This window comes from Gavia stellata, chromosome 17, assembly GCF_030936135.1.
Source record: "Gavia stellata isolate bGavSte3 chromosome 17, bGavSte3.hap2, whole genome shotgun sequence".
In the NCBI taxonomy this organism is placed as follows: domain Eukaryota; kingdom Metazoa; phylum Chordata; class Aves; order Gaviiformes; family Gaviidae; genus Gavia; species Gavia stellata.
This window is the reverse complement of record NC_082610.1, coordinates 22,088,068-22,108,936: the sequence shown is the minus strand read 5'-3', so window position 1 is coordinate 22,108,936 and position 20,869 is coordinate 22,088,068. Positions and strand designations below refer to the sequence as shown.

General features: G+C 53.5%; 1 pseudogene; it reads left to right on the top strand.

Moving 5' to 3' along the window:
* The window catches only part of LOC132318554 (hydrocephalus-inducing protein homolog), a 79,993-nt pseudogene extending 59,503 nt beyond the window's left edge, over positions 1-20,490 (top strand).
* The last annotated feature ends 379 nt before the right edge of the window (positions 20,491-20,869 follow it).

Here is a 20,869-nt window from a genome sequence, read left to right as displayed (position 1 = left end):
TGGTGACGGAGGTTGGAGCCCAGAACGGCTGCGTGGGAATCACTTCAAGTATTACACTTGGGTTTTCTGAGGCTCAGCCTCCTCCTTTGTATGAGGGTGACAGACCCCAAGAGCTTTCCTTTGCCCTGGCAGATGGGGGAGCAGCCCCAGGGTGTTGGAGGCGTGGATTTAGGGCAAGGGAGGTGAAGGAGAACCCATTGCTTGGGTGAAAAGCGCTGCACATCCCCCCTGAGGTGCTGTCAGGCAGCTGACTTTCTCCCTGGCTTTGCCCTGTGCCATCAGGACAAAGCTTGGGAGATGTCCATGTGTCATCCACGCCCTGAGTGGGCTGAGGTTGGACGGGGGTTGCCTTCTGGTTTTACAGCTGCCAGCAAATGCTGGCTGGAAGGTGACTTCTTGCTCTGCCAGCGATGTTCAGCTAGGGAACCTGGGGAGCAGCCGACTTCTCTCTTTGCTTTCTGAATGTCTTCATTATCCAAGGCACACAGTGGGAACCCAAGGTACGTTTGCACTGCAAACAGCATCCCTCTCCCTATAAATGCCATTACGCCTGTGCTGCCCGGATGGCTCATGCTTTAATTGCTGCTGGGCTGCTGCTCAAGGCCCTGTCTCCGCAGAGCTTTACTGTTTATGAAACAAAATGTTGATTTTTCCAGACCTCGTTTCTCTTAATCTCTCCAGCTGTTTCTCACCCATTACACTTTTCCTACATCCTGCAAGCTGTGCATCACACAGCTTTCCTTAAGGGAAAACCCATCTGAACCCACTGGCATCACTCTGCCCAAGAGTGTCATTTCTAGTATTACTGTGCTCTTTGCTGGTGCATCCCTGTCTTCACAGGAGAGCTGAGAAATCTTTGCACTCTTAGGAGTGGGAGCTCAAGCCAAATTTGAATCCCTGTGTCAAATCTTCACATGTTTTTGGGTATAAATCTGCACTGGGGATTTTTGTGCTGATTCCTTCTAGTCCAAGGTGCTTCCTAGCAGACAGGTGATGGAGAGCTCAGCTCCCTGCCAGTCCCATCATCCGCCCGGAGCTGGCTGCTCCCGAGACAGGGATTTACATCAAAAACCCTTCCAGAGAAGGGGGATTTTGTCCTGTGTGAGGCTGGACTCTCCCAGGACAGTGAAGCTGATGCTCCTCCTTCTGTACAGCCACTCTTTCCCCTCGAGAGGCTAATACTGGGATGGTGGATGGCCAGCAAGGGTTTTGGGTTGGCTTCAGATCCCTTGCGGCTTACTGGCTGGTTTAAGGCAGACGAGGAGAGTACCAGTCAGGGAGGTCATTTCCCAAGACATCATCACACATTTCTTTTTCAGAAAGGGTGGGATCTGCCCGGCATGTGCCAGTGCTCTGTTTTCCTGTTGTATCACTGAGGAAGCAGGAGGTTGTCCCAGCATGGAGTAGAAGCAATGCTTGCTGTTCCTCTAAAAGTCAGTTGGCCAAAGCCAGTGTTGTGGTCCCCAATGGCTTCTTTGCCAATGGTTTCTTTGGCCACAGCCACCAGCTCCATGTGCTGTAGGTGAGGAGCCACTCTGTGCTGCGATAGACTCTGTTAAATGACACTGTTAAAAAAGAAACAATCATCTCTCATCCAGCTGGCCCATCTCTTCATCCCTGAAAATAGCCACAGTGTGAAGAACCACCATTCCTGCTGCCCTCGTTAGCTGCCAGGAGCATTGATTCACAGAATCATAGAATATCTCAGGTTGGAAGGGATCTATAAGGTTTATTGAGTCCAACTCCCTTCTCCTCGCAGGACTATCTAAAACTAAACCATATGCCTAAGAACATTGCCCAGATGATCCTTGAACTCTGACAGATTGCCGTGCTGCTCGCAGAAGCAGGTGGATTGTCTTTGCCCACTCAACAAACAAGTAGCAATTGGGTTACGAGAGTATGGCCCCTGTGTTCAAACAGCCCTGGTGAGGACTTTGGGATGTTGAGGAGGTATCACCATAAATCTACACCTCCTGACTCAGAGAGGGAGGCAGGTAGGGGCAAAGTGGGGGGAACCCTTTAGCTCTCTCCAGCAGAGCAGCTTGGGGAGGACTTCAGCTCACAGGGAGATTTCATGGGGCTCTGCAAAGGAGCTGGAGTTGTTATTAACAACTCTCAGGAGTTGTTATTAACCCACAGTATTTATCACAAGCACTCTAAGAGCCGCAGTTTCATTTCCTCGCTAGGATGGCTCACAGGTAGCAGTTTTGGGACAGCCGCTGTGATGATGGCCAGGCTCATGCGCTGAACTGGTGCGTGGCCTGGTGCGTAGCTGGAGGGCTTCAAGGTGCTCCTGGCCCTGGATATTTGTACTCCCATGCTGCAGGCATGTCCCTGCTCACCGAGGAGAGGTAGTGTTCAGTTGCAGGCTGCCCAGGGGCACTGCTGTTGCAGCTGAGCTCAATTTATTTCATCCTTATGTAGATGCCCAAGTTAGTGGCTGCTGGAGGTGTTGAGCAGTTTGGTCGCCCATCGGTGCACCCCAACACATATTAAGGTGCCTCGGATGAGAGGAGCGAAGGTTGTGCAGAGGGGCCTGGAGATGGGTGATGCTCTGCAGGGGCAAGCGAACGCCTTCGTCCCCTCCAGTCCTGGTTTGTTCTTCCACGCAGACAATGCCGTGGTTGTCTTTGGGGTCCCCCATGGGGTCCCAGCAGGAGGCAGAGGGAGGGCTGGGGAGGGGTGAGAGCACCACTGCTCAACGGTCCCTGCTTGGGGAAGGTCGCCTGGGCCAAGCCTTGTTCTTGCATGTGGTTGCAGGAAGGACAAGTCAGGTGAGACCTCCTGGGGGTTGTGAAGAGCCGAGCCTCTAATCCAGAAAAGAAAAGCAGCCTTAAATAATAAGCTACAAAGCTAAGGAGAAATATTCATTTGGGAGCATGTCAGTAAAGGCACCAAATTCCCAGCTGGGAAGGAAGCATCCAGACTGCTGTAAAAAAATCTGCCTTGTTTGCCTATGGGGAACACTTGCAAATAGGCACAGTGACAGGCAGGCATGGTTCGAGTGTGTGGCATTAGAAATAGGAGCAGAGTTCCTGTGCGATTTAAAACAGGGAACATAATCTGAGTCACCTGGGAACGTTTGAAAAAGTTATACCATCTACTTTTTCCTGAGAGATGTTGGTCAAACCATAAACTCAGCTCTGTTTGTAAAACGAGCCGTTGAACTGCTTTGTGAATCATTTGCCAAATTGGTCCTCAACTGGTTTGCATTTAGAAACTGCTGGGGAGGTAACCGCGCCGTTGGTAAGTGCCACGTCGGTTCCAACCTTCTTTCAGCAGAGCTGCTGCCCTTTTAGCGCGAGGTGCTGTTGGAGCCGTTGTTTTGCAACCGGGGAATACCTGTGGCACAGCAGGGAGCTGAATGTTGTCATTGGCGTTTGCTGTGTATTGATTAAAAATGACCAGAGCTTCCTTCCCCAAAGCACTAATCACTGCTGCTTTGGCGCTCATCAGGGATCAATGGGCTGCTTAATTGCGAGTCTCTGCCTGGAATTGCTCGACGTGTCTTTCCACGTTGCCTTGCGCGTGCGAGGGTGTCCCACGCTGGGCTCCGTGGGTGCCCCGAGCGGTGCTGGGCTCTGTCCGGTCAGGGCACAGCAGGCTGCGGGCTCCACCCCTGCTCCTGCCTGATCACACTTTGAGAGAGCCACCAGCATCGCTGCTTGCTCATAGTGACCTATGGCTGCGGGTAATTATCAGGGGAAATATTCAGGATAAAGGTGTAGTAGAGCTGCAAAATTTCTTGCTTTGGCCCTCTGGGTGAGGAAGGCATGGTCCGTGGTGGTGGGTGCTTTCAGGAGGGCACCGGTGGGTCTGTACTGGCTCATCGCGGTCCAGATCTGCCCCTTTGCATCTCAGCCTCACCTTTTTGCACAGTTTGTGTCTCTTCCTTTCCTGCTGCGCTTTTAACCTCCCTACAAGCCATTCCCCTCTGTCCTCTTCCATTTCTCCTTGCAGCCAGTTGCCAGCTGCCTGCACAGCCGCTATACCAGCATCGTCCCTGGGCAGCCCCAAGCGTTGTCCTGCTCCATCCTGGTTTCAGAGCTGCTGGGTCAGACCCATCACTGAGCTCAGACCACCAGTGCCCACCCAGGGGCCACATCCTGCCAAGGGGCTGCTGGTGCAGGCTCCCCTCCCTCCCACTGCAGGTCCGTGACCAAAGTTATGTTCTTTTCCAGGTTCAGCCCTCCAGCACCTAAATTTTTCATCAAAGCCCAACCACCAAGGAAGGAGGGAAGCCAGTTGGAGCGCTCAGCAACTGCAGAGAGCAGCTCCAGGGACGGGGGTGCGGAGGAGCCAGCCAAAGCCCTGGCAGCAGCAGGGGATCCTGCCCAGGAGCCAGCAGTTGCAGAGGACTCCCTTGAAGCAAAGGTAGATTTTCTTCTGCGCCTACCACCTGCGTTGCCTCCCCCAGCTTGCCACCGAAAAGCCGTGCTGGTGCCAACCTCCCTTTTTGCTGCCCTGCTGCCACATGCCCTGAGAGCCGGCTGGGCATCAGGGCCAGCGGCTGGACACGGGGCTTCTGGGGAGGGAGAAATAGGATAGTTTTGCTTGGAGAAGGCCACTCAGATTCTCCTGACTCACGTTGGGTTTGGGATTTTTTTGTTTTTGTTTGGTTTTGGGTTTTTTTTGTTTACAACATCAAAGGAGGCTTTTATCTGCATCATGATGTGAGGGCTTCCAGTTTCCTTTCTGTCTCAAGCTGTGCCAAGTACTGATCTGCATGTAGCACCTTCTCAAGCCCAGCTGGAGCCACCCGCTTTCACGCTTCTGCCTTCCCCAAGAGCCGGTGTTGCAGTGATGGCCGCAGAGACAACTTTTTATAAAAAGAAGGCTTTGCAGACAAAGTTGCCTTTGATGTGCTGACCTTCCTGGTGAAGCTCGCTGCTTTGGAGCTTGACCTTGGTACTAGTGGGAGCTGGCACCTTGTTGTGCATCGTGTGGGACAGAGGCTGCTCCTAGGGCAATAGAAAAGGGTGTAAGAGAGCCCGAGAGGCTCTGAAAGAGCCAGTGTTGACATTAAGTTCAAGGAGGGGAGCTGCACCTGCTTACATTCAAATATCAGCAGTTTTGATGTTGTAACTCTGCACATTTTTTCTGAATCAGGAGAAATGATACCCTGTAGATGTAAAGAATAGTGTGGCTGAATGCTTTTGGATAGAAGCATGAAATCATCTTTATTTCCTGCTTTGTTGCCATGTATGCCCAGGAAGTAAACCAGGGAAATACAAGGGGACCTGTCTAAGTAGGATCCAAAATTGCTTCAAAGGATTCTTCTGGATTCAAAGGATGCTTCTAGATTGCAGTTTGGTCTTCTGCTTGTGTCACTCTCTCAAGGCAATCTCCATATAACCTCCGTGGGGAGGTGGGAGACCACAGGCCTAGGAAAGATGTGGGTTAGCATCTTTGGGAATATACGCTTGGCAAAGCTTTGCTAAGTTTGAAAATGTGGAGACAGTAGAAAAAGCATTGAGATGAGAGAAAACTCTTCCCTCCCCAGTGCTTTATCTACTGGGGAGATGGAGCCTCTGACTGGGTCCAAGGATGTCCTGTAAATATTCTTGCAGATTCTGCTGAAGTCAAGGCCACAGCACAAAGCACTTCTTGACATTAGTGAACAAGGGGGTGATCTTAAACTTGAAGAGCAGTCACAAAGCCCTCTTTTATAAATAGGGGTCAGAAGCCCAGGGATGAGGTTCCTCTTGAGACATGGTGCCTTTGAGGTTCAATACCAGCTCTCGGCTGCTGCAAGACAGAAAAACATCTCAGCTGCCTTCTTCAGGAAGGCGCTGTTGGAGAAGAATGACCGAGCAGAGATCCTCAGCTCTCCAGCACTGATGAGTGCGTGAGATGAAACCTAAGCACTATCTGAAACGGGATAGTTGTGCTGAGCACTTTCTAAGTCCTTATTTTCCTGTTTTGAATACTTCTCACTTGCAGTTGTGTTCCTCTTTTTGTCACAGAAAACCAAACCTGTCCCAGCATGGGGTTCTCGGTGTGTTCCTCGGGCAGGAGTGAGCAAAGTCAGGCTGGCACGAGGGTGCAAAGTACCCTTGAGGTCTCTGCCAGGACTCAGTGCGGGGCGCACGCAGCTTCCTCGTGCAAGCTTGCGTGTAGGAAGTGCAGATGGAGCCCGTGTCTCATCTGTGGGTGGGCTTGGACCCATGCTCAACTGATGGCATGGGCATACCCCTGCTTGATTTGCGCCCAGGTCCCATCTCAGCTGCTCCTGGCTTGGTGAGGTGGTGGAGCCTGCAGCAGAGTGGTCTCACCCAGCCTGCTTTCTGCAGCTCATGGTGCTTGTTTTCCAGTTGCTACCGTCCACTGCTGCGGAGCTGGAAGGCGCTGCAGAGATGGAGGGTGCCGCAGAGACTCAGAGCCTGGTGAAGATCAAGGAGTTGATGCCGTTCATGGAGGCAGAGCCCCTCGCCTTGGGAGTGGAGGAGGTAAGTGGGAATCTGACTTGCTTATGTAGCCCCCGCTCCCACTGGTGGCCCTCGGCTGCTCACAGAGTGGCCTCACACCCCTCCCAGCACGTCGCACAGCACTGCTGAATCAACTGGTCATTGGAGAAGCCATGCAGGACATGTCGTAGGGTTGGCCAAGGACGTTACCTGTGCGGCACCTATGGAGGGCATTATTCATCCTGCTGTTACTAATCAAGTGGTCGATAGGAAATTTTTGCAGTAAATTTTGCTGTGGCATCTTGAGAGAGCAGCACGCAAATGGGAGAAAGAGAGAGAGACCTCCCAAGTTACTTTGCTGTAGTGTATTAATGAATGTATTAATTGGTGAGTATGGGAGATTTTTCCCATGGTTTCTCCACTGGAAAGTGTCATGGATGCAGGATGAGATAAGGATGATTTTGCCTGTGTTTGAGGAGCAGGCCCCTCCAGTCATGTCTGTCCTTTGCTTCAAGCCACGGCTCTTCTTCTGCATCAATTTGGATGCTCGTCATCTTGATCTCTCCTCCCCTCCCTCCAGGTTTTTGACATCCTGCCGCTGTATGGTGTGCTGCAGCCGGGCGAGAGCCAGCAGGTCACATTCACCTTCTTTGGCCACACAAACATCGTTGCCAGCGTCACAGCGCTGTGCAAGGTGGAGGGAGGCCCGACCTACAAGATCGCACTGAGTGGGGAGGCTTCGCTCATCGACTACCTCCTAGACACCACGGAGATCGACTGCGGGCTGAAGGTACCGCGCACTTCTCTTGGCAGCGGTCTTTGAAACCATCACCGGCGGGTTGCTGCCCACCTAGGTCTAGGGCTCTCTCCCCTTCCCAGCTACTTTATCAGCTGTATGGCTTGGAAGTACAACCTTTGAGTGATATGTCCTGCATCCAAGGTGGTTTTTAATGGCCATCTCCATCCACCCCAAAGTTGGGAATTGCTCCTCTTCAAGGTTACTAACGCTGCCTCCTGGGGCAGGCAGGATCCCAGCAGTGATCTCCAGAGGGACATGCCCCGAGACATCCACACACTGATCCCCTCCTAAAGCCTGAGGTGCAAGGAGATGCTCTTTTTCAGTGCTCTTGATTAATCACCAAAATAAACCAGGGAGGGAGTTAACTTGGACTTCCTGTCGCTGAAGCTGGAGAGAATGTCCCAGAATAATCCCCACTTTACTTCTTTTTGGTTAAAAACCCCACAGATACTTCCAGCTCTTGGCCTTGCATGTGTTGCACCGTTTGTCTCCCTTTTTGCTGGTGTTTTGCTTGCAAGTACTTGTATGCAGGTGGCTTTTCCTCTGAAGTGCCTTGATGCCTCCTTCTTTGTTTCAGCTAGCTGTTCGATGACGCCTTAAAGCGCAGAGGGCTTGTATCCCCCGGTTTCTTTGTTACTGCTCTTTACATGGTTGTTATTGCACCTCCATGCTGCCGTAAATATCTGTTCCTGTGTCGGGCTCAGAGGTACCCAGCGGCTGTGGGTTCCCCGGGTTAACCCGGGAGAGTCAAGTGCCCATATGTCCTCTGCGGTCCCTGCTGCTGCTGCGCTGTGTTCATTTCCTTTCAAGCCAATGAAAGAGGAAGGAGATTCCCAGCATCAGGCCTGTGTCTGTAACTTCCCGCTCCTCTGTCCTCTCTTCAGCTGTTTAACAAAGTCACCGAAGCAGAGGTCACCCTGCAGAACAGCGGCAAGGTGGGATTCACCTACGCGGTGCTCAGCCCCAGCGCGGCCACTGCCGACAGCCCTCTGCCCAGCGTGCCCCTGGTCGTGCCCAGCACGGTGAGTACGGAGGTAGCACAAGCGATTAACCCTGGCCCTTTGTCAGGCTGCCTAGGAGAGGGTTGTAGGGAAAAAAGGGAAAAAAGCCATGAAAAAACCCACAGAAGCAGCCAGGAGAGAGAGGGCTGTAAGCAATTGCTGCTGGGGGGCAGAGAAGGTCAGGCAGGCGCGGTCCTAATAGACTGCCTTGAATGGCCTTTGCTGGCGGGTGGCTCTGCTGTCATTCAGCAGCCACGGGCGGGAGGCACGAGTGCTTTGGTAGCTCTCCGGACCCCAGCTGCTGAGCTCTCTGGTTGTGCCGGCACTGGCGCTGGCCGGTGCAGGCTCTCCCGTGGGTCACCGTACCCGGGTTGTGTGATTGGAGAGGACTTAGTCCTCATCCCTGCCTGTAACAAACCCTGCCTGCCCCCTGCCAGCACTGAGCAGGTGAGACTTCAATACTCTCTGGCTTGGGCATGACGCTCTTTGGCCAGAAATTGTAACAGCCCCTGTGCCAGTCCCTCACTCCTCCAGCTTTGCTGCTCTGCAGCAGCTTTGTGGGGCAGTGAGGGGGCCAGGGAGGAGCAGGGCTGGAATAGCAAGGAGAGGAGTTTGCAGCATCCCACCATCCCAGCTTCTCAGTCCTGCATGGATGTCTTTGAGCTGAAGCAGTGTTCCTATCTTGGACACTTTTTGCAATGGGAAGGGGAAGCCAAAAGGCTTTCACGTTCCCTCATGCCTGTCTCCTACAAGGGATGACACGCTGATGCCCTCTTCCTGCAAGCTTCTGAAGAGACAGCTCTGCTCGGACCCGCGCAGTTGTTGCTGTAACAGCGTTGTCAGCCCTGGCAGCTTGACAGGGCTCGCTTTCGCTGGAGCTGTGTTGTGTGCTGGAGTAAGGGCTCGGGGGACCAAGTGGCAGGATCCGTCCCGCTCAGTAGCTTGTCCCTGCAGCATGGAGGGGAGCGGGGAGCCGAGGGTCCAGCCCCGCGTGCAGAGGGCGAGCCGAGGAAAGCTGCGGCTATGTCCTGTCATCCAGAGCTGTGTTGCCATCTGCTTGAGTTTGCTCTCAACCTGGCTGGCGTGAGCCCAGCCCGGGGACCGGACAGTCCTTCTGGAAGCCTGGAGAGGAGGTGACCTTCCTGGCAACACCTTCTTCCCTAGATCTCATCCTAGTCCCTGCTCCTGCGTTTCCAGAGATGTATGTTTGCAGGTCATCGTGAGTCCAGATAGGCTCATGCACCCTCGGTGTAACCGCACAGGCAGGAGGTGTTTGGTTGGGGTCGTTAATAAGGGGTGAGGCCCTTCGACAGCAGCCTGGGAACCACCGACGTGCTGTGAGAGTTGCTGCTGGCTCTGCTGAGAGCGCAGGCACTTCACTCGTCTTCCACAGCGGCTGGTAAAAGAGCTTTTATTTCTTCGGTCTGGCTCTTGCTAGCAGAGGGTAAACACCGTCAGCAGAAGAGCTGTGCTCCTGCTGAGCGCAGGGCAGTCTGTGCTGTGGGAATGCATCCCTCCAGGCCCTCTGAAGGACACAGTGCATCCTGGTGTAGGAGACAAGCTTTTGGGTAGAAGAGAGCTAGAAGGCGATGTTGTCTGATGCTTTCTTATCTTTGAGAACCTGCCTTCTCTTCTCAGCGTGTCTATCGTCTGAGCCATCCCTCCACCAATCCCTCTTTGGTTTGCATTCCCTCCCTCTTCTCTCATGCCCTGCAGGGTTACATTGGACCAGGCAAGGAGCAAGTGCTGAAAGTCTACTACCTGCCAGGAGTGCCGGGAGTCTTTTGCAGGACTTTCCAGGTCCAAGTGGGTCACCTGGAGCCAAAAGAGATCTCCCTCAAAGGAGAGGGGGTCTTTCCCCAGACCTACTTGGACCTGCCCAGGAACACCAAAGGTGAGCACTGCCTGTCTGCTCCCCAGGTAGGTCCCTGGCTTTTTCCCCCATGTCATATCATATGGCCATAGGGCAGCTCCCACCCATCTCCAGCAAGCCTGGAGGTTTCAGGGCTGTCAGACCAACACTCAACCCTCTGGTTGCTTCCTGAGTGTCTAGCAGACGAGCCCATGTGGGCTTTGCCCCAGGAACCATCCTGCCGAGCTTGCCAGCGTATCTGTTGGTGGCCTGCAAAGATGATGCCTAGACAGAAAAGCTTGGGAAAGCTGTAATGCGGGCTGGCAGGGATTTTGTCAGGGTTGGCTTTGCATCACATTGCAGGGGATGAGATGCTCCTCTGTGGGGAGGAAGATGGGTGGGAGTGAACATCAGGATTCAGAGAGGAGTAGCAGCATAGATTGCTCGAGGGGTTTGTTTCTGGGAGAGGCCAGCATCCGGGGAGTGGGACTTCCCAGCTTAAATGGGCATGGTGCAGTGCCCACACTTCTATTTGTGGATGTTTTCTTCCTTCAGGAAACAAACAGTATGAGAAGATCCTCAGAGGCAAGAGCAAAGATGGACTAAGACAGCCAGAGGGATGAAGCAGTGGTTCTGGGGGAGGCTGTGGCCGTGGAGCCACCCACGGACAACTCGGGCACTGTGGTGAGAACAACTGCTGCCCCGTTTGTCATGTGCCACCCTCCCGCTGTGTCACTTGGGCCCCTTGCACCCTGCAGCAGGCTTCCCGGGGCCCTGCTGGCACTTGGGACCTCCCTGCCTGCATCTGGCCATGATCACGCATCAGCTCAGCGTTGCCCCGGGGGCTGCCCACCTCTGGTAGTTGTCCCTCCTGTAGATGCACCAGCTTCCGGACTACCCCAGGGGGAGATCCTGAAGACCATGCTCATGTGATTGAATTTATGGTACTTTGTGAATGGAGACGCAGGTCATCGCTGGGGTGTTTGTGGCTCACACCCCAAGCCCTGCCAGGTTTACAGAGCTTCATAGCAGCAGCCTGACTGTGCCCTGGGACCGCGCTGTCAGTGTTTGTCTCCAAGAGGCACCAGCTTTGTCGTGGTTCCTTTTTGGAGAGAGCTTTTGTCCAAGCTGCTTTGGCAGTGGCTGGGGGCAGGCAAATACTTGGAGCGCTGGAAGGTTCCTGGCTTGTCTGTCTGTTTGTCTGGCCAGATCAGCTTTTATAACAGTGACCGGACAGGCAAAGATGCTGGAGTTCATTTCCCCCCAGATAAGGTCCTGTCTAAGAGAGCAGGAGGTGTCAGAGACACTGAGCAGGGAGACAGGAGGACCCCATCACCCCTCTCAACAAGAGCAGGGTGGGATCCTCTTTCAGAGACAAGCCTCTCCCTTGGGAAGGACCTTTGCTAACCAGCCACTGTCTTTGCTTTCCTCAGTTCGACACTCGGCTGCAGATGCAGACGGAGCAGGTGCTGATAGAGGAACACGCCCTGGCGCAGCAGAAAGCTCTCGCCTCCGGTCCCTCGGAGGACACTGCCTTTGACCAGCGTGCTCGTCGGAGGCTTCTCAAGTTAGTGGGGACTCCCGTACCCTATCTCCAGGCACCCTGAGGGCAACACCCGGCGGCACACCCCTGCTCCTGAGAGCTTCTTGTGCCTGCAGAGCTGGGAATAGCTGGGCACTCAGCTCCCCACCGATGATGGGTTCTGTTCTTAGAGCTGAAGGGGTCCAGTGCTGACCGTCAAGCCCATCCAGACAGCACAGACAGCATCCCTGCTGACCACCTCTGAAAGAGGCAACTCAAAGCTGGCATCTTTGTTCCAGCTAACAGATCCTACTAAGCAAAAAGAGCCAGGAACGGCACAGGTTGACAAAGCCTTGACAAGCCCTACATCAGGTGGCTTGGGTGCTGGTGGGACTGCAGGGCTCGCCTAGGTAATTTGGTCCTTCCTTTTGCTCCTTCATGAGGAGGGACGGGCACCATAGGCTCCAGTTCAGGAGGAAGAGGCTCTGCAAAACAGATTGTTTAGGTGTTTTCCTGAGTGGGATTGCTCTGGCAAAGGACCTTCCCATGAATCTTGTAGGTGTTGATTACTGCATTTACTGGTGCTCCTCTGGGGACAGATCTGGTTGCAGAGCAGTACAAATGAATTTTTTGTTAAGGTCCCATTGGTAGCTGATAAAACCTAGGACCTACCCTCCCCATGACTTACCAAAGACTTATTACCAGGTGGTCAGGCTTGGGTTTCACTGGCTAGAGTTGAGCTTTTACAGCAGTGAATACAGAAATATCCGTTTCACTGGCATCTTCCATCCACTTGGAAATGTAGCCAGGCTGTGGTTTAAGGGCTCTCCTTACTCCTCCTTTCAGAGCTGAGCTGCCCGAGTACGTCCTGGACTTTGGCTATGTCATTCTCGGGAACATCCATACACACATCATGAAGATCACCAACACCAGGCAGTTCCCTGTGTCCTTTCACACTGACGGACGTGTCCTGTGTGACACAGGTAACCAGTGCTGGGGAGACTTCACGTGGGCTTGAAGGAGCTGTCTCTGACAGATTAGTTTAAGCCACTGGACATGGGGAGTTTTCCTGAGTGCTTGTTTGTATAGCTTTGTCCTCCTTAGTACGCCCTGCTTGGTGCCTCGGAGCCTGAGTTCTCCTGGCCAGCAGTGCCCAGAGACGTGGCCTGCCCGTGGCTGCCCTAACACGTGATTGCAGGGGCGAGCTGTGCTGATCACCGTGGTCACCTCTCAGCATGTTCTGCTCTTGGCTACCGTGAGCATCATCTTGAGTTTTTGTGCACGCGGTGGGTTTGCATTGCAAACAGATGGCTCCTTGGTGGTTTGGAAGTGCTTTGGTTTGGACTTCATAATGTCACAGCACTTCTGTTCAGCCTTTATTAAGAAAACAGCCTGTGAGGTCCTCTGGTGTATCAAAATAGGCTTCCGAAACAGGCCTTGAGGTAAGGCTGCAGTGCCATCAAACGGTGACTCGCTGTGTCTGAGGGCTGGTCAGGTGTCTCCTCTAAGTTGTTTTCCAGGGAGCACCACAGCACAGGGGAATCATAGTTGGAAGTTCTCCTTTGGAGAGGTCTGCGCATCCTTCCCTGGGATGCCTGATAAAGGAATTACCAGCGCTCCTCAGCTAGTATGTTTCCTTTTGACTGTGCAAACCTTGGATTCCGGCTGTGAAAAGCCTTTCTCCTGGAGCGGTGACATGGGAGAAAGAGTGGCAGGCTTCTCTGGAGAGGCAAAGAGCCCTCTTCTTCACAGAGCTGCCAGCCAGGACACCCCTATGGCCTTAACGTGCTTGCGACACATTTCCTGTCGCTTGAGTGTCTCAGCTGCTTTATTTTCATCTGTTCAAGGTTTCAGCGTGGACCATGTGAAGCACCTGCCCTGCTGCAAGACCAAGACATTCAAAGTGCGCTTCGACCCACCAAGTGCCAACCTGCCACTGGGAGCGGTGGACGTGCTCCTGCCCATCAAGGTACCTCGTGGTCCCTCACCTCCCTCTGCCCGCACCACCTTTTGGGGCAGGCAGCAGGTTGGGGACAGCAGTAGATGTCACTTGGGCTCTCAGCTGGATGCTCTGTCCTTCACTAGGCAGCCAGAGGCCCCACGTTTCACGTCCGCCTCCATCCCAACGTGACTCTACTTCTCCAGGGACAGACCGGAGTTCGCTGTCCAGTGTGGGCAGTGCCAGGAAGAAACCATGCAGCTCCACAATCACCTCCAGGTCCCCTGCAAATGGTTCATCACCATGAATGAGCCTGTTAAGAAGGTAAAGCACAGACAATGTGTAGTGCCTAACTTCTTGGTTGGGTTTTCTTTGCCTCTCTTGCCTTTTCTGCCCCTGTGGCTGCCTGAGCACTTGGGCTACAGCTCGTGTGAGGAGGCTTTAGAGAGTACAGAGCAAATCTGGTTTGCCTGGACCTGTTCACTAGCTGATGCTTCACTTCTCTGCCGTCTTCCCCCATTCCTCCTCCAAGGACAGTGCCTCCCCATCTGCCTGCCCTGCTTATATGTCTTCCCTCCAGTTCTAGAGCAGTGGTGGCCACGGCTGGTCTGGATGCGGATGCTCTCAGCACCGTGACAGTATCTCAGAGCACTGCAGGACCCGAGGGTCTGTCCTCGCAGACCAAGGAGACCTCCCACAATTGTTTTTTGTGCTCAGGTGGACAAACCTTTGCCAGTGAGGGTGCATCAGAAGCTGCTGCAGGAGTTGAAGGCCAAGCCCTGTGTTTTCAAGGTGCTGCCCTCGGCTGGAGCCCTGGCCCCAGGACAGCGCTGCAACATTCGAGTCAGGCTTTCCCCCCCAGAAGAGGTGAGATCAGCCGGTGTCATCCCCAGGAGGTGCAGCAGGGCAGTGTGGTAACAAGAGCCCAGCACAGGGAGGAGGAGATAAGGTCTGCCTGCACATGGAGCTTTCTGCAAGCCCCATACCCATGGTGCCTCAGTTTCCCCTGCAGCACACTCTTCTGAGAGGGGCTTTGAAATGCCAATGGGGAGCTGGCACAGAGACCATCAGGGCACTGCGGTGTGGCTCCCTCTCGGCGCATGGGGGGAAATCTGCCTGTTTCCCCTCGTCTTCCCCCTTGCATGGGCGTGTTTGCAGGCTGCAATGCCCTGGTGCAGAGCGGCTGGCACGCTCGCAGGGGATAACTAAACCTGGAAGGGCCAATCTAGGCTAATCCTGCTGCTGGTACCAGCAGACAGAACAGCCACCAGACCCCTTCCTGGGCACGGCAGGCCAGTCACCTGTAGTGGTATGCTGCCAGCAGTCCCTGTGGCTCTGGCCCAGCCTGCCTGCACGTTCCCAGGCAGTTTGGGAGTCAGCATAAAAGATGGAGCATTCCCAAAGGCAGTCTGTGTGTAGCCACCATGACTTCGAAACTGGCAGTGGGTAACAGTATGGACACGAGTGCTTCCACACCTAGGAAGCGTCCCAGGGATGTTTGAATTGCTAGTAGAGCTGTAACCATCTTGTCTCTGGCTTTAGAGCCAAGCATTGAGCAGAGAGGAAGACCCTTATCTCTAGCCAGTGAGAGCTCATCTGCCTCCTTCATGTAGCTGATGTTTGCCTGATGCATGAGTTCCAGGACTGTGTCTGGGCAACATCATAACCCTGAAGAAGGAGGTGAAGCAGCCCCTGAGTGCTGTGGGAGCTGAGTCCACCCACGAGGACCTTTCTCATGAGCATTGTGCTCCCTCATGACTAGTGGAAACATGTGGTAGTCTGTTTTAGATCCATCTGATCCCCAAATACGCAGTTCCACTTCACAGCAGGATTCATCCCAATTACTCAGAGCCAGCATGCAGGTGCCGTAGCCCCTGCTATAAGTTACTATCTGTTTTCCATTCACCTTACAGGTACTGGTAACATCCCTGACCTTGGGGCAAGGGTTAACTTTGAGGCCCTGTCACCTGGGACTTCATGGAGGAGCTGTCTGCACTTCTCTCTTTTCAGAAGTCCTACAGAAGCAAGCTGAAGGTTAACATTTGCCAGAGCAGCCAGCCCCTCCAGCTGCAGGTCTCGGGGCAGGGGCTGGAGCCACAGCTGGAGTTGAGCCCCGCAGTGCTCGAGCTGGGAGCAGTGCTGCCGTACAGCCGTGGGGTGGAGGGGACGGTGGTGGTGAAGAACCCATGCGAGTTCCCCATCGAGTTTTACTCACTGGAGTTCGACCAGCAGTACCTTGCTGAAGAGCAGGTGAGAGGGAAGGTCTGGTCTGCACGTGCATGCTCCCGTAGCTCCACAGGGCTCCAGCGTTCCCAGGCTTGTGCCGGCGAGACAGAGGCAGTCCCCAGGGCAAAGACTGGTGGCATTTCAGGGTTAGCCAGCTCAGCTGGCAGGCTGTGGAGCAGCTTGGATAGTCCATGCTGTTGGGAGGAAGGAATGAGGGAGAAGATGGGTTGGCTGGGGAGTCTGTTCATGGGATGCAGGTCAAGAAACACATCCCATCTATGGTTTCTCTTCCCTACGCACACAGATCCTGCGGATGCTCAAGGACTAAAATTGCCACAACACCTTCTTGCTGCCTCCGCATGCCCCGGGTGAGAAGCTGCCCCCAGAGGTGCTGGAGTACTATCAGGACCAGAAAAGACTGCAGGATGAGCAGGCAAAGCACAAGACTGGGGAACCAGCAGGCCAGGACAACGGTGAGGGTTTTGCATTGGCTGTCCTGAGTGTGGACACAGCAGGGAGTCCAGCCCACCTCCCCTGAGCTCTCCATGACCTCGTTCTCCATGGAAAGCCCATGCTTTTAGCAGCCACCTGTTGCCCAGCTTAGTGGAGGAATTCCCGGGTGAAAGTCTGTGGCTTGGAAAGTGCATCCTCTGCCAGCCCTGAGTGCAGTCTAAGCAAGCTCATATCTGCCTAGCATGGACTGGGGAAATAATCAGGTTATCCCCTTGTGTCCCTCATCCACAAAGAGTAGGACTGGATGAGTTCTTCAGCCGGTAGACCCAGGTCTAATATCACTAGCTCTTTTGTGTTTGCTCCTTCCCGGCAACAAAAGCACAAGCTCAAAATTCTCCTGAGGGCAGAGACAGCCTGGGCAGGCTTCCCTGGGCAGGGAAACTCTGCCTTGGGAGTTTGCTTTTTGGGAAAATTTTCTGTCTTTTGCATGTGGCCATGCAAAGTGGCGAATGGCAAAGAGCAGGTTGCCTGGCCATGTTCACCCTCTTCTTCCCTCCCCATGTCCTTCCTCCTCAGCAAACTTTGAAGATGTCCAGTCGGTGTCAGACCAAGGAGGAAAGCACTCTGCTGGGATTGTTCACACCATCTCATCCCATAACTCAGTCATTCCCTCCTCCATTTTTGAGGAAAGCCAGTCCAGCAAGGTGGACTCTAAAGTTGAATGTGGAGAGGAGGAGGAGGAGGAGGAAGGCGCTGAAGAAAGACGTGGAACAGGTAATAACGCAAAGCCCTTCACCTATTTCATGTCTGTTGTGGCAACAGGAGGAGGACTTCAGTGTCACCTCCATCACTTCACTGCAGCCTGGTGCCATCTTCGCTCCTGTGGGCCCTGAATCCACTCTTGCATCTGAAGTCTGTAGGATCCTGAGAAGAGTCTGGGGCAGGGACAAGGGAGAGGCCAGGGAGGTTTTGCCCAGCTGGCTGGGCTAGCATCCGTTTTTCTCCCAGCAATTCCCAGTCTCTTGCTCAAGCATTCCTCGCTGGCTTCGATATCCTATAACAGCCACGAGCTCCATAGCCCTGCAGCAATGCTGTGCCATGGGCATCTCGATGCATTTGTATCTTGTCTACTGGTTGCAGAGCAGTCCAGTTGTTCCTCCTTATCTCCCTTCTGTTGGATACACTTGTAACACCAAGCTGCCCCCCAAGGACCTCACCTCTCAGACTTGTGACATAGAGAAACCATTAAAATATGGTTTCATACGCATGGCTAGGGCTGCTCCAAGTTGCATTCAGTTGCAAGGCTAGCACGACCGTTGAGCAACCGGTGCTGAGTGTCTTCTTGTCTCTACAGGAGGGACAGCAAGACCCTGGTGCTGCAAAACAGCGCCCCACTGCCCGTGGCCTGGCGGGTCAGTGGGCTGGAAAACCTCGGCGAGGACTTCTCCGCGTCACAAGATGAGGGCATCATTGCTCCCCGCACGGAGTTTGGCGTGCATCTGTATTTCAAGGCCACGAAGGCTCTAAGCATTAAGAAGATGATCCGACTAGAGGTGAGGGGGACTGTGCCCTCCCTGGCAGAGCAGGGCAGAGTGATCGCTGTGCTCCTAGGGAGGGAGACTGTGCTTGAAGGGTACCCTGCCAAGAGGGCAAAAGGATGAGCCTTCCTGAGATTCCTTTCTACCTGCATTGCCGGGGGCCAGGCCCTTAGCAGCAAGCAGCTCTCACTGAAGGATAACGTTTTGGAAACTAGGTGACTACTAGGGTGCTCTTGTAGCTGAGCTTCACAGGGCAAGTACTCTGTGGAGTCTGGAAGAGATGTACTGCTGTACAGCACCTCAGGAAGAGGTGCTGCCTCTGCGTGGCTTACGTCTGGGTTACAAAGCTTCATCTTGAGCCCGTGCATAAATTTGCTGCTGTGCATGGTTGAATGCTGTCGTTTGGTTGTCCAGACTTGGGCGTGCTCCCTGCAGCCATCCTGGAGTCCGTCTGGGGCTCTTAACATAGAGCAACAAACTCTCAGCCTGGGATTTTGTTCCCCATGGTTTAGGGGCTGTGTTTCAGTGAGGGTGCTGGGTGGTTGAAGAGGAGAGGGTTGGTCATCAATGCCAGGTGCTCTGGGACACCTCACACTTTGTGTGGTTGCTCTAACATCCCCTTGCTTCCCAGGGCGCTTTAGCAGCAACACTGCTGCTAGAGGAGTGCCGAGGTGGGCTGACAGGGTTTCTTCCTGCGTCAGAATCTCGCTGGGTCAGCCCATGAGATGAACAGGTTAGGAAAGCTTAGGAGTCCACAAATGCTTGTCAAGCAGGGGAGGCCATGGTGGAAGCAGCCGGCAGAGGCAAGGCCTCCTCGTATGTTGTCTAGCAAAAGAATTGAGGAGAATGGTCTAAGCAGTGCTTGTTTCCTGCCACCTCAGGTTTCAGGTGCAGAAAACATGCTGGGGATCGTTTAGATTGAAAATATCCAAATCCTTGCGGAGGTGTATGATGTTGCTCTGAGCATCAGCATGTCTAAAGGTGAGTGGATGCCCCCGAAGCCAAGTAGTCCGGGTGCATGGCATTGCCTTGGCAGGTGGGCAACCAAAGCACTTGGGACGGGATGAGGTACCATGCAAGCGTGGCACAGATAGGTAACGCACATGTCCTGCAAGCTGCGTGGAGTGAAGCACTGTCAGGGCACAGAGAGAGCCTTGAGTCTCCCACCTCCAAACTTTGAAGTGTGCAACTTCATGTGCAGATGGATTTGGGGGCTTTGAAAAAACAGTGATGTGAACAAGCAGTTGGCAACTCCTGAAGGCTCGGCATGGCACATAGAGTGGTTGGATCTGTGCTTGGAAGCAAGGAGATGGAAAGTGAGCTCCTTAGCTGCTAAACCCTACAGATATTCTCTGAGTAAGGGAAGGGGCAGCAAAGTAGCTAGAGAAAACTTCCCAGAAGGGAAACTTGCTGAGAAGGGGTTTGTGCCACCTGAGAACTCCAAATCTGTATCTTGTCACTTGGTGTAGTCTGCAGCAGCTCACAAATATTCACCATTTCTTACCTCTCTCTGTGGGTTTTCTGCAGGTGCAGGTGGCAGCGTGGATTTTGGGATGCTTAAGGTCCTGGATGATGCAAAGCAAGTGCTGACTCTGAAGAACCAAGGGAAGTACGAGATTGCGTGCAGGTGGGTCCAGCTGCCTGGTCCATGAGTGCATGGTGCCACCACCTGCCCAGGCCTGCATTCTCCTTCTGTCCATGGTTAGAACCTGTTCCCATGCTGGCTACCTCATGGTGCAAGTAAATACAAAACCTGGGCTCTCCAATCTCAAATACTTTAATAGAGCATCCAGCCACGCACCAGCAGTTCTTCACAGCTCAGCAGGAACCAGAAGGAGAGACCCTGAAATGTAAGCCCCTCACTGCTGAGATTCATTGCCGCCTTTGAGGGTCCGCTCATTTCTCTTTATGAGACTCTTGAAAGGAGGGAATGAAGAACTTTGGTGTCAGTTAGCTTACAGCACTGCTGATTGTCTGCTCTCTGTGTCAAGATCTGGGATTCCCCGGGCAGAGCTGGACTCTTTCCCTTGTATTACTTTTTATGGTCCTATGCAAAGTCCCAGCTGTGCTGGTGGCACCAGTATTTTTAACTGCAGAGGTCTGTTCCTTCCCTTTCACCCCAGTTTCAAGCTGGAAACCGTGGATACCGACATACGCGACTTGGCACCCCACTTCACTCTCCAGCCGCAGAAGGGCGTGCTGACTGCCTCCGGGCACCCCGTGCAGGTCCAGCTGCTCTTCCACCCCAAGATGGAAATGAACATTGAGGACAAACCCATCCTGCAGTGCCAGGTGAGCTGCCTGGGCCAGGTGGTGTTAGCACACCGTGTCTTGGGAGTGTAAGCAGGACCTGTGTCTTCGGGAAGGAATCCTCTCTCATCCATATGCAATAAAGTCTTTCAGAAACCATTTGTGATGCTTCCTAAGCAGAGCTGAAGCTCTGGCTCTGGAGGAGGCGTTTAAGCAGGGAGGGTGAGCTGATGGGGACAGAGATGGGGTGGCATCAGGGGACAGAGATAGAGGCTGGCCTCTGCTGCATTTACCAACCCCTCCTCCGGTTGCAGGTGATTGAGCCCAGCATCTGTGAAGGAGGTGAGACCATTGCCATCATCTCAGTAAGGGTGACAGCGAAAGCCTTGTTCAGCAAGTCCAGCACTTACCCTGCCTCGCTCATCAACTTCAGTGCCATGATGAATGGCAAGAGGAAAACCTGCACCTTCTATCGCAATCCGAGTCCTAAAGCCCTGGGTTAAAGGACAAGTTCTGTTTTGGTTTTGTGATCCCCTGCAGAGAAATAAAGGCGAGCTTAGCACCAAGTGACCTGGAGAGTCAATAGAAATCCTTTATTAGTTGCAGACAAAAGTGATAGAATATCCCTAACTCCCTGTATAGTTACATAATTCTCAAACAAGGGGTAAAAGGAAAAAGAAGGAAGTCAGCGTAAAGAAGGAAGAGTAAGTGTGAAGAAGGAAGAGTAAGGTGAGTGAATCCTCAGGTAGTTTACACACCACACCAAGTTGGGCAGGAGGGTGGGAAGGCTCTGCAGAGGGATCTGGACAGGCTGGATCGATGGGTCCAAGCCAATTGTATGAGGTTCAACAAGACCAAGTGCCGGGTCCTGCACTTGGGTCA